General features: G+C 42.2%; 1 protein-coding gene across 1 annotated transcript in view; it reads right to left on the reverse strand.

Moving 5' to 3' along the window:
- The window catches only part of sox5 (SRY-box transcription factor 5), a 213,744-nt gene that overhangs the window by 94,057 nt on the left and 105,521 nt on the right, over window positions 1-14,166 (reverse strand). The gene's annotated exons all lie outside the window — the stretch shown is intronic.

A 14,166-nucleotide genomic window follows, 5' to 3' on the forward strand; every position in this document is an offset into this window, starting at 1 on the left:
AGTACAGTCCATTTTCCATTTAGCTCTACTGCTGCTCAAGGTTGCTGGACATGAAACAGTGTGCGCGTATGTGTCAGAGACCTTTCCTCGCTTTGTTTTCACAGCAGAGTGCTGCTCTAACAGCTGTGGCAAAAGTTGCACTGTAAACAAAGCTGTTTTCTTCCCAGACAATTGCTGTGTGGAAAATTAATTAACGATCTGTGCTCTTTGTGCGAATAACTCGTTCGTTAACTCGTTCCTAATTAGCAGAATTTTTTCTCTCCCCCCCTTGAAAACATCAAGTAAGTTAATTATGGCTGAAGGAAAATAGACTGTTTCTAGTGTCACTTATTTATTAGTAATCTTTGGTGCTGTGAGAGAGTGAGCGAATTGTGAATGAAAAGGAGTCTGTGTCACAGCAGGGTTAATGAAAGACTAGCCTGGGAAGATAAATAAAAAGTGAATGATTTACAAAAAAAAAGACTGGTCCAGACATCTTGAAAACACACACACACATGGAAACACAGAATTACACAAAAAAGTGTTTATACATTAGTGCACTCACACACACAGCAATTGTCCTGCTACCTAACTGCAACAGACAGCTCAGACTTCCTTGAACTCTTCATCTCTCTTCAATTAACAGCAATCTAAAAGCTTTGACTGACTAAAATCAATCTGCAGAAAGAAAAGAATGAGAATGATACATGGACTTCATCCACCAAGCCCCCACCCATGTATGAAGATTGTCTGTCTTTAGATGAGTTCTAATATTCCTTCAAAATCAAATTAAAGATTATAAATTCCACTCTTTACTGTGCATATGCTGAAGAGGCCAAAGGTCACGCTATGTGCAAAGCATTATAGTCACACTGTTTTGGATTCGGCTTTCATGCTGTGGAAAATGAACTGCACTTCTATAGCCTATTCAGGACAAACATGACTAAGTGCTTTACAATAATTTATATTCATGAGTCAAAGAATGCAGAAACTGGAAATTGGATTGTGATTAGACAGATCTGAGCCATAAAAATGGAAGCCATTCTTCTGGGGAGCCAGGGGCAGGGTCCTGACAATGGTGGTGCCGTGGTGATGGAGGGGCGAAGCTGCAAAGCAGTGCATCGCAGATTGCAATGACAGCAGAGAGGAGAAACGTAACATGGTTTTTTATATTTAAACTTCAGTTTAGATGAACAAAGGATGACGAGAAAGCCTGAATGATTATTTGTGATTGTTTATCTGTGTGAACTTCCTGCTTTTGTCTTTCTTTCTATGTTTCTTCTTAAAGGAATTTATGACAACTTGGGTTTTATTTTTGTAGATGTGTCCAACATTCCTACTGGAAATAATAACACAGAAATTAATTTGCTAAAAAGAAGGTGAAAAGATGCTAAAAAAGAGGGAGATGAAACATGAGCAGTCAGAAGAAAACAGGACACAGAGAAACTCTCACATTACTTAATTAGAAGAAATAACTAAGATTGAAAGGCAGAATTATTCCGAAATGCTTCCATCTAAACATCCATCAGAGTCTGCAGACCAACTTACTGGTTAAACTTTCATAGTCAACAGTGAACTCTTCAAAATGTCTTTAATATGCTTAAGAACACCATCTGATTAGATCGGAAGCTCTAGAACAACGACTGTACTTACAACTGCAAACCATGTAAATCCTTGAATTGAACTATCACGCTGATATTGATTCAACATCCTCAAGTGATTCTGTGTCTGCACATACTGAGTGGGGATGAGATGATGGGACGTGTATGCTTTTAAAACTTTAAAAAGGTGCACAGATTTTTCCTGACAGAAGTAAGTGGACGGAGTAAAAGTTGATTCCCTGTCTCGTTATATCACAGAAGTAGAGAACACCAAACATTTCGAAATATGAAAATATAGCGGATTATCACTTTGAGACTCCCTGCGCTTTGTTCTTCTCCCCATGAGCCGATGTTCTCTACCTCTTCATCTCCCTCCTCCTCCATCACAATCTCTCTCCCTCTTTTTCATCCCCCCCCTCCACCTCAAAGCTGTCAGGATGTTGCCTCCTTCGGTCTGAGGCTGAATGGGGGGATTTGGCACCGTTCCCCTCTCCTCGCTCGCTGCAGCCGTTTTTTTTTTTTGTTGTTGTTTTTTTTTGCAAGCACACGTTTATGCACCAAATCTCTGCACTTTGTGTTTCTCCACGTCAAGGCACAAGCTCAACCCTAGATTGATGCGCACTGGCAGCCCCCTGTGTACTTGCTCTGAGGGAAAAGGGGGACGACGGAGAGAACAGAAGAAAAGAGAGAGAGAGAGAGAGAGAGAGCATGAGGAGTGAAGAGGAAATGATTTTCTGATTTTCTACACAGGCTTTGTGGTCCTGGAAGGCTGTTTATATGTTTTTAAGTCCATTGGTAAGAACAAGAGGAGAGGAGATTGTGCTATCCACTGCCTGAGGGCTATGCTGAGCCTATATATTTAAGCCCCCTCTGTTCCTTGCTTAACAATAACGCCTACTAGTTTTAATTTAATTCTGTCATTTTTTTCACTAAATAATCCACTTCCATTTTCTATGTCACAGCTGGCAAAATAAATCTAATCTTATCGCATAGCAGACTGGGTGTGAGGTTTGACGCTTAGGAGTTTTTCTATCCTATTTTTTTCTTCTTTTTCATCTCCGAAGCCATGTGTGATAAAGAACAATGGAGACAGAAGTGTGTGAGTGTGTGTGTAGTTTACAGAAGGGCAGGTAGGACACAGGACGTGCACAGAAGAGTTGACAATATGCCTGTTTTCCGCGTGTCCCAGTGTTATGTGTGTTTGCGATATGTGTTATTGTTCGATGGTGGGGGCAGAAGATATAACAAGCAACGAGATGCCAACGTGAATGGAGAGTGAGAAAGATGAGTAAAACTAGTTAAGGATACGCGGAGAAAAAAAAAGGAAAAGCAAAGAACAGTGCTGCCTGAGGTTTAAGGCTACTAGCCAGCTGGCCTGTGGCCACTCCACATGTGGCGAGCTTCCTAAACATCATACAACCCGGCAGCCTCCTTTAAGCAGCATGCAGCCTACACCCACACACCGTCATTACCAGACCACAACTCACCACCTTTTTTATAGAAGCCATTTACATCAGATTTCAATATTGGTTCAATGTGTAGCCGGCACAGATGTCTGAGTTTGTGTGCTCTTAGTTTGACCTAAGACCATGAAACTTCACCACAGGCATGTGGCACATTAAGTAACTGCTTTTTACCCGTTTAATGAAAGCTTTTTATGATTTTTGGTGTAAATTGAGCAAATCATTTGTTGTATTTTAAATCCTATATGCAGTACAGAGGAGTCTTTTCACACCTTGTATGTGTGTGTATGTGTCACTTTCACACCTGTAGTATGTATTGTAGTTGTGGTCTGGTTCGTGTTCACATTGGTACAATAGGTTTCCATCCAAATGGAGTGCAAATTTGAACAGAATTTCTATCCATCCACTTTGTGAATATCATCAATGTAGAAAACATGATGGACATGATGTATCAATGGAAATGGATACACCAACTTTATCACCTTAGCCAAGAGTAAAAACTTTTTGAGATGCTTCAAGTTTTGTTTTTTGTTTGTTTGTTTGTTTGTTTGTTTGTTTGTTTGTGTGTGTGTGTGTGTGTGTGTGTGTGTGTGTGTGTGTGTGTGTGTGTGTGTGTGTGGATGGACATGCACTCACCAGCGTTTCACAGTTATACCCAGTCCTGTAAGGTCTGACAGATAACTCAGTCATTAGACAGTTATTGCAACTTTCCTCCTGCTTCACCCTCCACATGGACACTATTGTGGACGCATGGACTGAAATCGTGTAGCAAGTCATGTTGTACTTTATTGGGCACATTTAGGTTCTGTGGCATCACAAGTAGCTGACCAAGATCTAACTGATAATGAGTATTATTAGTCAAATCTGCAACTCGACCTCATTTTATGAATAATGACAACCAGGCAGAAACAGGACGGGGAGGATATTTACTTTGTGGACATTTCACCTACTTTTCAATGAGGAACTGCCAAAATACTTGGAAAGGACAGAACAGAAGCACAACAAATCCCTGTTTAACTCCTTTTCACTTTCTGAATGATCAAAGAAAATCCCTTAACTCACAGAGAACAGATCACTCTTCCTTCACAGTTCCCAGCCAGGAGATGAATTTAATAATAGTTTAGAATCTTGAATTAAGGATAAAATCACAAATCTACCATGATAAAATGTGTTGATCTGTTTCGCTTTCGCACCGCTCACAAACTTAACCAGAGTTTGCTTGGAAACAAGCTCCTTTTCAGATGGTCTCCAAGCCAAAAAACAAACTGGATCAAAAAGGCAAATGGAGCAGATCTATATTAAACTGCGCTAAACAGAATAATAGGTGTGATAGGTGTGAAAAGATCCCAAAATGTACATGATTTTATTTGAATCCTCCTGTTCGTTATGTGTTTATGTACTGGGTAAACATAAGTGTGGTGAGATATCTGGCCTTAGTTTCTATTCTCAGCACTTTGCCCACAGGAATACTATCATGGCAGTGTGGCTTTGACCCTTGACCTTTACTATTGGCTTCTTATAATGTTGCCGCTTGTGGAGTTGTTGACACTTATCCTGCTGCTGCTCTCCTTGACTCCCTCTGGACTATAGCTTCAAGCCTGCATAATAATAACAAAATAATAATAGGAAGAAAAAAAGCATACACTGTGCCCAATATGCTGCCGTATTAGTTTGAATTAAGGAGAATCATCATGCAAGCTGTACATGAGACGACACTGCCTGTGCTTTCATTGCAGTTATCTGCATGCGGGGCCACCTTATGTTGCTGGGCAGTCGCATGTCAACTCTTCATTTTTATCAACATACATTACGGTTTGCTGCTTTGCTTCTTCATGTGTGTGTCTGTTGTGGCAACCCCCGTTACCACCACCACCACAACTCACCCCCCCCTCCAAAAGTCCCCCTTTTCTCACTGTGGGAACACACTGGCACACAGATGGTTAAGCCCACCCTTGTGATGAGTGGGAAGGGTGGGAGGTGAATAGGGGGGTTGCTGCAGATGGCACAGAGGGCATCGCCAATCAGCCTACATGAACACACACACACACACACACACAAACGCACACATCTACGCGGAGAAAGAAAGAGGGAGAGAGGACGAGAGGCACATAGGAGAAAGAGATAGCAGGAGATGGATGTACGTAAGAGTGGAAGGTGTAGGTGGGTGTGTGAGTCCTGTTCCCCCGGGTGCGTTGTGTGCTGTACGTGCAATGGCAGGCGTTGATCTAGCGTGGCACACAAAGCCCTGGCACCTCTGCCCACGCCATGCCACACTGAGAGGCACGGCGAGGCCTGCCAGAGGGGGCTGGCAACACACTGTGTGTGTCTCTGACTTCGTCTACATTTTAGAACATGTCTTTGAGGTGTATGCATATATATATATATATATATATAAATGCTGTGTGTTTCTATGAACTGTATCATGTGTGTGTGTTTACATATGTGCACATGTACTGGTGACTGGTACCTTTTCTCTAAATAACTGTGACATAAAGTTGTATAAAGCAGGCCACTTTTGAAGGTATGGTAAGGTTTTGAAGTATGCATATACTGTGACCCAACCAAACACCACACACTTGCGCACACACCAGCACACACACCGGTACCCCCTCTCATTAAGAAGACCCTACCCTGTGTCTCTAATGGCTAAGCCTTTGATATGCAATGACGACTAATTCCCTCCTGTGTTAAACTCTCTGCAGACAGCATAGTCATTAGACCACGGACACGGACACACACATACACACACTGTTGTGTTTGAGCAGGAATATAATCATTTAACCCGTCCAGCGGTTCTGATTCTCATCTGTCTTCACCTTACTTTATGAATTGTCTACCGGGGGACTCGCTCCCCTCACTTGTAATGTAAATAGAACAATATTTACATAAAAACATTTGAATTTATCATTAAAAATGTCTCTTCTTGATGTGGAATGCTCTTTAAGGCAATAAGGTGAAGCCTAATTTGCTGGTTGCTCTGTTTGTCTTGTATGCATAAGTTATTCTGACATCAATCTCACATTGTAATGAGGCACAAAATTCCAAACATTCAAATGCACCTACTTTTTAAAAGTGAGGACAAGCAGTGCACGTTCACCACCGAGATGCAAGCGACTACCTTTGTTGGTGCAAATATCACAAAAAGGTTCTCTGTTACATTATCGTTGAAACTAAATGGTCTGGCCTGGACCTTCCAAAGTGTAAACGTAGACATTTAAACATCTCTGCAGAACATCAACAAAAATACAGTTGAGTGCTTTTGTGGGAAGTGTTGGCCCGTTTGATACCAAGGCCTGTGATTTCTACTGTGAAGGTGCATTATTCCTGCCAATCTGCAAAGCATTTCTGTCCTATCGATCACAACAAATGTCCTCGGCTATTTTGCCCTCTTGTTCAAGGGGGAGGGCGAGTTGGACTTACATTAAAGCACACACTGGTATGCACCTTGCTGTGTGTGCATTAAAATTACACTGAGTTGCTCAACTTTTCAATAAAACATCCATTTGATATGGCACATGACAAATGAAATGTTTTGGGTTTTAGACTATTGGACCTGTGCATGACATCTTTCACAGTTTTTACAGATGAAACCATTAACTTAGAAAATATTCTGTGGCTTAATTAACAGGGTCTAATCATTCATTCAAAGAAAGAGATTCATTGTTGTATGTCTATAAAATTGACTGACTTTTATATTCTGATATTCATTACCCTCATCTCCTTGCCTTGATCTTCTTTTTCTCTTTTGTTTCACCCCTCCCTAATCACACCCTCTTCTCAGCCCAGACTTTTTGAATTTCCACTCCCTCTTCTACCCAGCTCATCCTGTTATCACTCAATTACTGTGTCCTCAGTTCATTCTGTGTCTATTAACCTAGTGAACACACTCACCCCTGCTGACCCCAGCAGCCACCTAATACAGCTTACACTCACTCAAACTCAGCTGGCTGTATTGGCACGGCTCCCTTCTCACTTCTGCTGTCCCTCCACCCTCGTTTTACAAATCTTTCCTAATCAGCCACTGCCTGTGGACACTTGTGACAGTGAGGTATTTTTTTTGTTTGTGGGAAGGAAGTAGTGGAAGTCCTGGTGGACTTCTACATCTTTGATGTCAAGGCAACAATTCAGCATTGAGATCAAGAGTTAATGAAGTGCAACAGGGATCAGTTACATAAGTTAAATAAACAATTTAAACAATTACAAGTCTAAAATGAACAATAGCACACTTACTCCACAACTTTTGAATAAAACGGATGGTACAAACTACTCAATCAGCAGACTGTGGTACCTTGGTTCTTGGATCTGATGACACTAATCAGAGAAGAGGCTCCTATTAGCAGGGGACGTGGAAAGGATTTGTTTGATACTGACAACAGTCCTGAAAATGTGGTCATTAAAGTCTGACACTAGCGACGGTTGCCACAGTTACCACTACGTCAGTAGGTGAGGGTGAGAAGCCAAAGCTTCAGTTAAATGTGGGGTGCTGCTCTGTGATGGAGAGTGGGCAAGCTGATTCTTGATGATAGAAGGTGGTGACAGGATTTAATAAATGCAGAGGTGGAGCCAAAGGAGAGACTGGGAGGCAGTCCTAGTAAAATCTGATTGGCCACCCTCAGTGCCACTCCAAATTTCCTTGACAGTCACTGATTGCTCAGCTTGTATCCAGGGGCTGACGCCACCTCAAAAGGACAAGTGTGCTTCATGTTGCCTGGTTGCCCTTTTTGTCAGAAAAATAGCACTAAAGGTTATTTCCATTTAGACATCCCAGAAATGAGCCAGCAACTTGCAATTTAACATGGATCAGTTAGGCAGTTGCAGATGCATTTTTAAACCATTTCTGTACCTTTCCCAAACTAACAAGCTGACATTCACACCCACTTCACACCATGTTGGGCCAGCTGTGCAGAGGTGAGAAAGCAGCCTTGGTTTCAACTTCTCTTTCTAGCCCTCTATTGTTATTCGTCACCTATCATGTCACTTAACGTGACTAACCTGGAACACTTTCTGTGTTAAAGTGTGCACCATTATCCCCTTATTTTGCTGATTAACTTCACACTCTGATCATCTTTTGACTCCCCATAAAATGTCTTGGCCATCAATTATGTTGTGTTGAGGTGTCTGCTGGCAAATGAGACCATGATTCTGTCAGTCATTGATTGACTGATTGATTGATTTTTATATGTCAGCATATTCAAAGATTTCAAGCAGCAACTCTGGATAAGAACATCAGCCAAATTTTCTAATAATAAATGCTTAAAAAATCATACAACTTTGATTACATTGTTTTGTTTTCAACAGTTGTACACAGTTGGATGCTGCTCTTTCCCATCAAATCTCTTTAAAGTTTCCTCTCCCTCCTCCAATAAACATTACTGCAGTTTAAAATGAGCTATTGTCTCAGTCCACACTTGGAATGCCTTTAGAACGTCTCTTTGAAGATGAAAAAGAAACAACTGCAACTCAGAGTTAGACTGATGAGCTACTAAGCCATAGTGATAAAAACAAAAAGTAAGAGACAGACTCAGCATGGATCTTGGTTCTGTTATTTTAGATGTTTCAGTTTCTAAATGTTACTAAAAAGTCCGTGCACACCAAAAAATCTTATTGACAGGTGTGTCAGATCAAAAACTGTAACATCAAAAAGGTCCTGCACACTGTTGATCATTTGCACTGCCTTTTTGGTGCTATTATGTGTCTCAGACTATAATAGCCTATAAAAATACCCTATAAAAAAAGGGACAGTTATTTAAATGGTAAGCAACAGAGCATAGGAACTGAGAGTAACTGAAGAATCTAAAATATAAAAAGGACAATAAATGAGAAGGTGTGTCCAAACTTTACACTGGTACTATCACTTTTTGACTTTCTCTTTGTCAGGATCTGACAGTCTCACCAACTGCCGCTGACACAATGACTGTGTAAGACTATTGTCTTTGACACAAGGGTAAGTGACACTTAAGCGGCATGTACATGTTCATGTGCGTGTATATCTGTGTAGGCTGTACATGTGTGTATCTGCATGCTCATGTACATGTGTGTATGAGCAAACACCGGGCTGCAGCTAAGTGAGTGAATGCATTAAAAGGGCTGTTGGGGAGCCCGGCTCGCTCACTGCCCGTGATAATGAGGATGTTTTCTGTCTTCAGTTCAATCAGTGCTCCCGCTCTCTGAGATGGGAGAGCCTAGCAGATGCACAGCACGTAGCAGATGTGTGCTATTGGAGTGACATCTGAAAGTAAAACTCTAGAGCCTTTTTACGACATTGTGTGCTGCTGTTTAGATGCCCGCGATTTCCTGGCGCCGAGCGATGGTGACAACTGCAACTCGGGGAACAAGAAAAGGCGGCAAAGAAAGACGGGAGAGAAAAGGAAAAAGGCGAGGAGAAAAAGGGAGGAAATCTTTGGCAAGAGCCTCATCTTTGAAGTGATTTGGAGAGAGATGACATGCAAAATTAGAGAGTAGCGTTTCGCCCTCTCCACTTTGACTACACATTAAACACAACAGGGAGAAATTTTTCCCCACAAAGATAAATGGCGCATGGGGCATGCCACGGTCCCTAAACAACACAGATTACCTTGTCTGCGCTCTTTCAGAATCTGTTAGGATTTCAAGCTGTTTGATTAAAGTTTGCTTTTTTTTTTCAGATGCAGGTACATCTAACTTTCCAACTATTCAGGTCCAACTTTTCAAAAGCCCAACTTGAAAAAAAGAAATCTCTTCAATCATCTCTCAGCTAAAAACAGGTCCTTGGCCAAAAAACACTTAACAGACAAAATATATACAAAGCATTTGTTGTGTACAAAAGGCAGCAAATCTGAAAGAATAAATGGCTGGAATTTATACAGGGACTTCTTTCGTTGTATGCTATCTAACAGGGAACATGTTTAATTCTACCAGCAGTGTTTCTTTGGCTTGAAATCACAGGATGGGTCTGCTTTGTAGAGCCATGTTCAGATCCTATATGTCTGTCTATTCATTTTCATACTAGATGGCACAATATCAGAGCCATACGGTTCATTCTTTCATAAAAACTGCTATTCACTAACGATTATGTTATGGATTTAATGGTGGTCAAATGCGCAAGGCAACTTCAGCAGTAATTACTTCCAAACAAGATGCTTAAGTAGGCTGTTTCTTACAATAACACGCAACACTTTTCTCTGGTCGGACTTATTAAAAACAGTGCAGATTGCATGAAAAGAGAATATGAGAATAATGAGAACAACATTACTAACGCGAGAGCACATGGAGGTACTAAATAAGCATCTGGAGTCCTGAGTAGAAGCGGGTTTACAATAAAGAAGTTGCATAGAAGAATCCCATTCTGCTTTGAAGAATCATGTGGCACCGCAGCTTATTTGTCAATGCAGCAATTCAGGAGTTCGCAGGAGTTACTAAAAGCTCAAAGTGAGCTTCATTTTATTTTCTAAACCTCGAGTGAAAATATCCAAAAAGAGACAAAAAAATATTCACTATAAAAGATGAAGATCCAAGATGAGAAGACTTCTATGCGTTGAGTTAATTTAGATTGTGTGTAGGTGAATGTTTAACAGATTAGTGGGCAGACTTCATGAACATAAGAGCATTCCTCATTCACACACACACACATATTTATTTATTTGTGCCTTTGAGACCAATGCATTGTGCGAACATATATGGTGTGAGGCTGATCTAGAGGGAGTTTTATTGTTGTGCCCACGGGAGCAGATGTCGCTGGCACTTACTCAATACTTTCTCTCATTCTCTCTCTGTTTGCTCCCTCACTGTGTTGCTCCCTCTCTCTCTCTCTCTCTCTCTCTCTCTGTCTGTTTTTCTACCGGTCTCTCCCTCTTTTTTTTTTTTTTTTTTTTTTTGCTTCGACCAGATGGAGAGATGCTCCTCTCCAAACCTTTCTCACTCAGGATCATAATGCTCAGAGTCATGTGATCCAGCCTGCTATCTCCTCCCTCTCTATGTCTCTTTCTCTTTGTCTCTGTCTATCCATAAGCGCCCGCTCTCCTTCTTTCCCAGTGTCCTTTTCCCCCTGACAAAGGCAGACAAAGGCCTTTCATTTCTCCTAGCCTGCTTGTGCTCTGTGTGTTTGTACTGTACCAAACCAGGCTCCCTCTCTCATTGTATTCCCTCCTTCTCTTTGCAAAGAAGGTGTCTAGGGGCCCCGGGGCCCCTGCTCTGAGACAAGGGGCCTGCCTCAGCGCGGTGAGGGAGGTGGTGGTGGTGGTGGCGGTGGCGGGGGGTGGGAAGGATCGGTGTGGTGAGTGAGGGAGCGAGGGGAAGAAGAAAGAGCAAAAGCGACAGAGTATATTATTTCATTAAGTGCTTTGGAGCTCGGCAGGGATTGGGGAGTAAAACCTTGCAGCTCTGTGTGTGACAAGGGCACGACCTCCCGCAACCTGGGAACTCTATCCACACATCGCGCTGCTTTCATCTGATACTGGGGGTGTGTGAGAGCTCTCAGTCACTGGTGCTGGCTGGCTCGCTGAGGCCACTAAGCTTTTTAGTCAGGGACCGCTGAACGGAGGAAAAGGTGGCGAGAATGACGAAGGGGAGGGACGTGGAGGAGGGAGGGAAGGTAAAGTGACTACGGTGGAGGAGGGGGGGCAGGGTAGGTGAGGAGATGAGTGGGGGGTTCTGCCCAAGCCCCGGTAAGACAGAATTGGGCATTGTCGCCAAGCAGAGCAGAGCAGAGCTAGCCCATTCTGTTGATCTGAGCAGGATCCCGGAGAAAACAAAACTGCATTGTTCCCTGCAGATGGAAGCCAGTGTCTCCTGGGTAACAGCATTAATCTCCCCTTTTCTCCTGCTTCCTCTCTTGTCGGGGCCATAATCGGTGGGCTCCTTTCAGCAGCCGAGCCAGCCTCAAAGCCCAGGCTCCTAACTAGCCTCCTAATTAGCTGCAATTACAATGAAGACAACATGATGAGATAATAGAAATTTGCAAAATAATGACATACCACGGGAAAATATTCCTCCTCCCCAAGCACCATTTTTCCCTCCGGGAGAGGCACAATGGAGAGCCGGGGCCCTTTTCTGAAAACGGGGAGCTCAGAAAAAATGGTGGCGCATTATGTAGCATTGAACCCTATTGTCTGCCTTCTGGTTGCTTCAATCAACAGGCCATTGTCTGGCTGCTTAAATCAAAATGACTCAAATACGGGCTCCGTAATGATGCCCTCTCAGCACAGCATACTGAACAGAGAGACAGATTGAGGGAGAAAGAGAAGAGAAGAGAGGAGAAAACAAGAGGAAAGAGGAGAGGAGCAAATCGTGTGAAATGTAACAAAAGGTAAAATAATTATGAGGAGGTCCGGAAAAGGCCCTGTCGTCAGATATTGTGACAGAAGCCTCGAAACATCAGACGGAAATAACAGGGAGGGTGTATGGCACTGATGAACTGTAGTAACAGTTGTTTTCATCTGGTCTTGTTAGATCACGTTAAATAGTTGTATATAACGTACAAGAAAACACAACTTTATGAAATCAAATAAGAGCGAGGCAGTCAGAGAAATGGAAACAGACTGAGAGAAGGAGAGGGAGGGAGGGAGGATGGAGGGAGGGAGGGAGGTGACGGAGGTAGACAGCAGGTGGTAGTCATGCACAGAGCAACATTTTTAGCAACTCTGATTGGCAACAAGGGACTAAGAGCTACCTTCACTATGCAAGTTCTGCCTGGACAGAGTAAGGAATAGGTCTGTTGACAAAAACATCAGTGAACCTGGGTACCCAGGCTTTTAACCAGTCAGGAGCAGTGCACCTGTCTGCCTCTCTGTATGCCTGCCTGATTGTGTCTGTCTCTAATGAATTACAAACATCCTTTTGGGATTTCTCTGCTACCCATTAATAGTAAAAGCTCAGAGAAACACGCTCTGATTCTGTCTCTTCCTCACACATATGAATATGTGTGGTTGTGCACACCGTGAGCTGATTGGTCCACCTGATAGCTCATCAGCTGATCAGATCAGGTTTCTCTTTCAATGACAATCACATTCAAACAAGCCAATGAGGTTGGCTTTTTTTCAATGTTATGGCTCATCTTCACTCCAATAGTGTTTTGGATTAGAAAAGACAAAAGTTTAACTGGAGGCCATTTTTTTTTTCAGTTCTAAGATATTACTTAAACTAAATGTGTGGTTTGATCCCCTCTCCCACCTGTCTTCAGGCGCTGCACTCTTCATAATCTTCAACTTCCAGCAGCTCAGTGGCTCCGAAGTACACAAACCCACAGCCAGACTGACATACTGGCAGACAGATCATACAGACAAACAAACATACGGACGGACAGACAGACATACAGACGGACAAATAAACCAAAGGTCGACAGTCAGGAGGAGGCAGCATTTGCGAGTTTCTGAGAGTTTGCAAATCTGCGTATGATAGTCTAGTAGCTTGTGTTGTGCAGCCGAACACCTGAGGCTGAGGCTGACACACACACACACACACACACACACACACACACACACACACACACACACTTACTGTAGCTGTACAAACAGTTTGTGAAATGTGATGTTTGATGTAAAAATGTGTATGTTCATGTGAGCGGTTCCTGGAGTGGCTTGATTAAATTAATATTCATTATTGCTCAACTCTGGCAGTATACCTACTTATTTTTCAGTCCGCAATGGGCAGACACACTTCTAAATCCACACTGTTGTGCATCATAAAGTTGCTTTTTGCAAGCTGAATGTTTTTCCTGGAATGGCGAAGGCATAGTCATCCAATTTTCTCAAGTGAAGGAATACTTCACCCAAAATGCATAATCATGTAGTTGTCTCAGTATTTATGGCAAAATATGCCATCTGTGGTGGAAATGCCAATGTCAAATAATACCAACTAATTTTTGGGTGAGCTAAATACGCAGTAGTAGTCTTAGACTTAGACTGTTTATAACACAATGCAATTATTTTTGGCTGGATAAGCTGCTTCAAAAAAAATAAAAAAATAAATGAGGGGCAGAAATTTAGATTACAACCACTTCTCCTGGCACTACTACACCACTAGCTGTGATGTCATTGTAACTGTGGCTTTGGCCTCTCATATACAGTACACACCCACATGAACAAGCCTAAAGATACACTCACAAAACAAAGAAACATACTGTATTTAAATGAATGTTTGGGAAATAA

The sequence above is a fragment of the Larimichthys crocea genome, chromosome XX (assembly GCF_000972845.2).
Source record: "Larimichthys crocea isolate SSNF chromosome XX, L_crocea_2.0, whole genome shotgun sequence".
In the NCBI taxonomy this organism is placed as follows: domain Eukaryota; kingdom Metazoa; phylum Chordata; class Actinopteri; family Sciaenidae; genus Larimichthys; species Larimichthys crocea.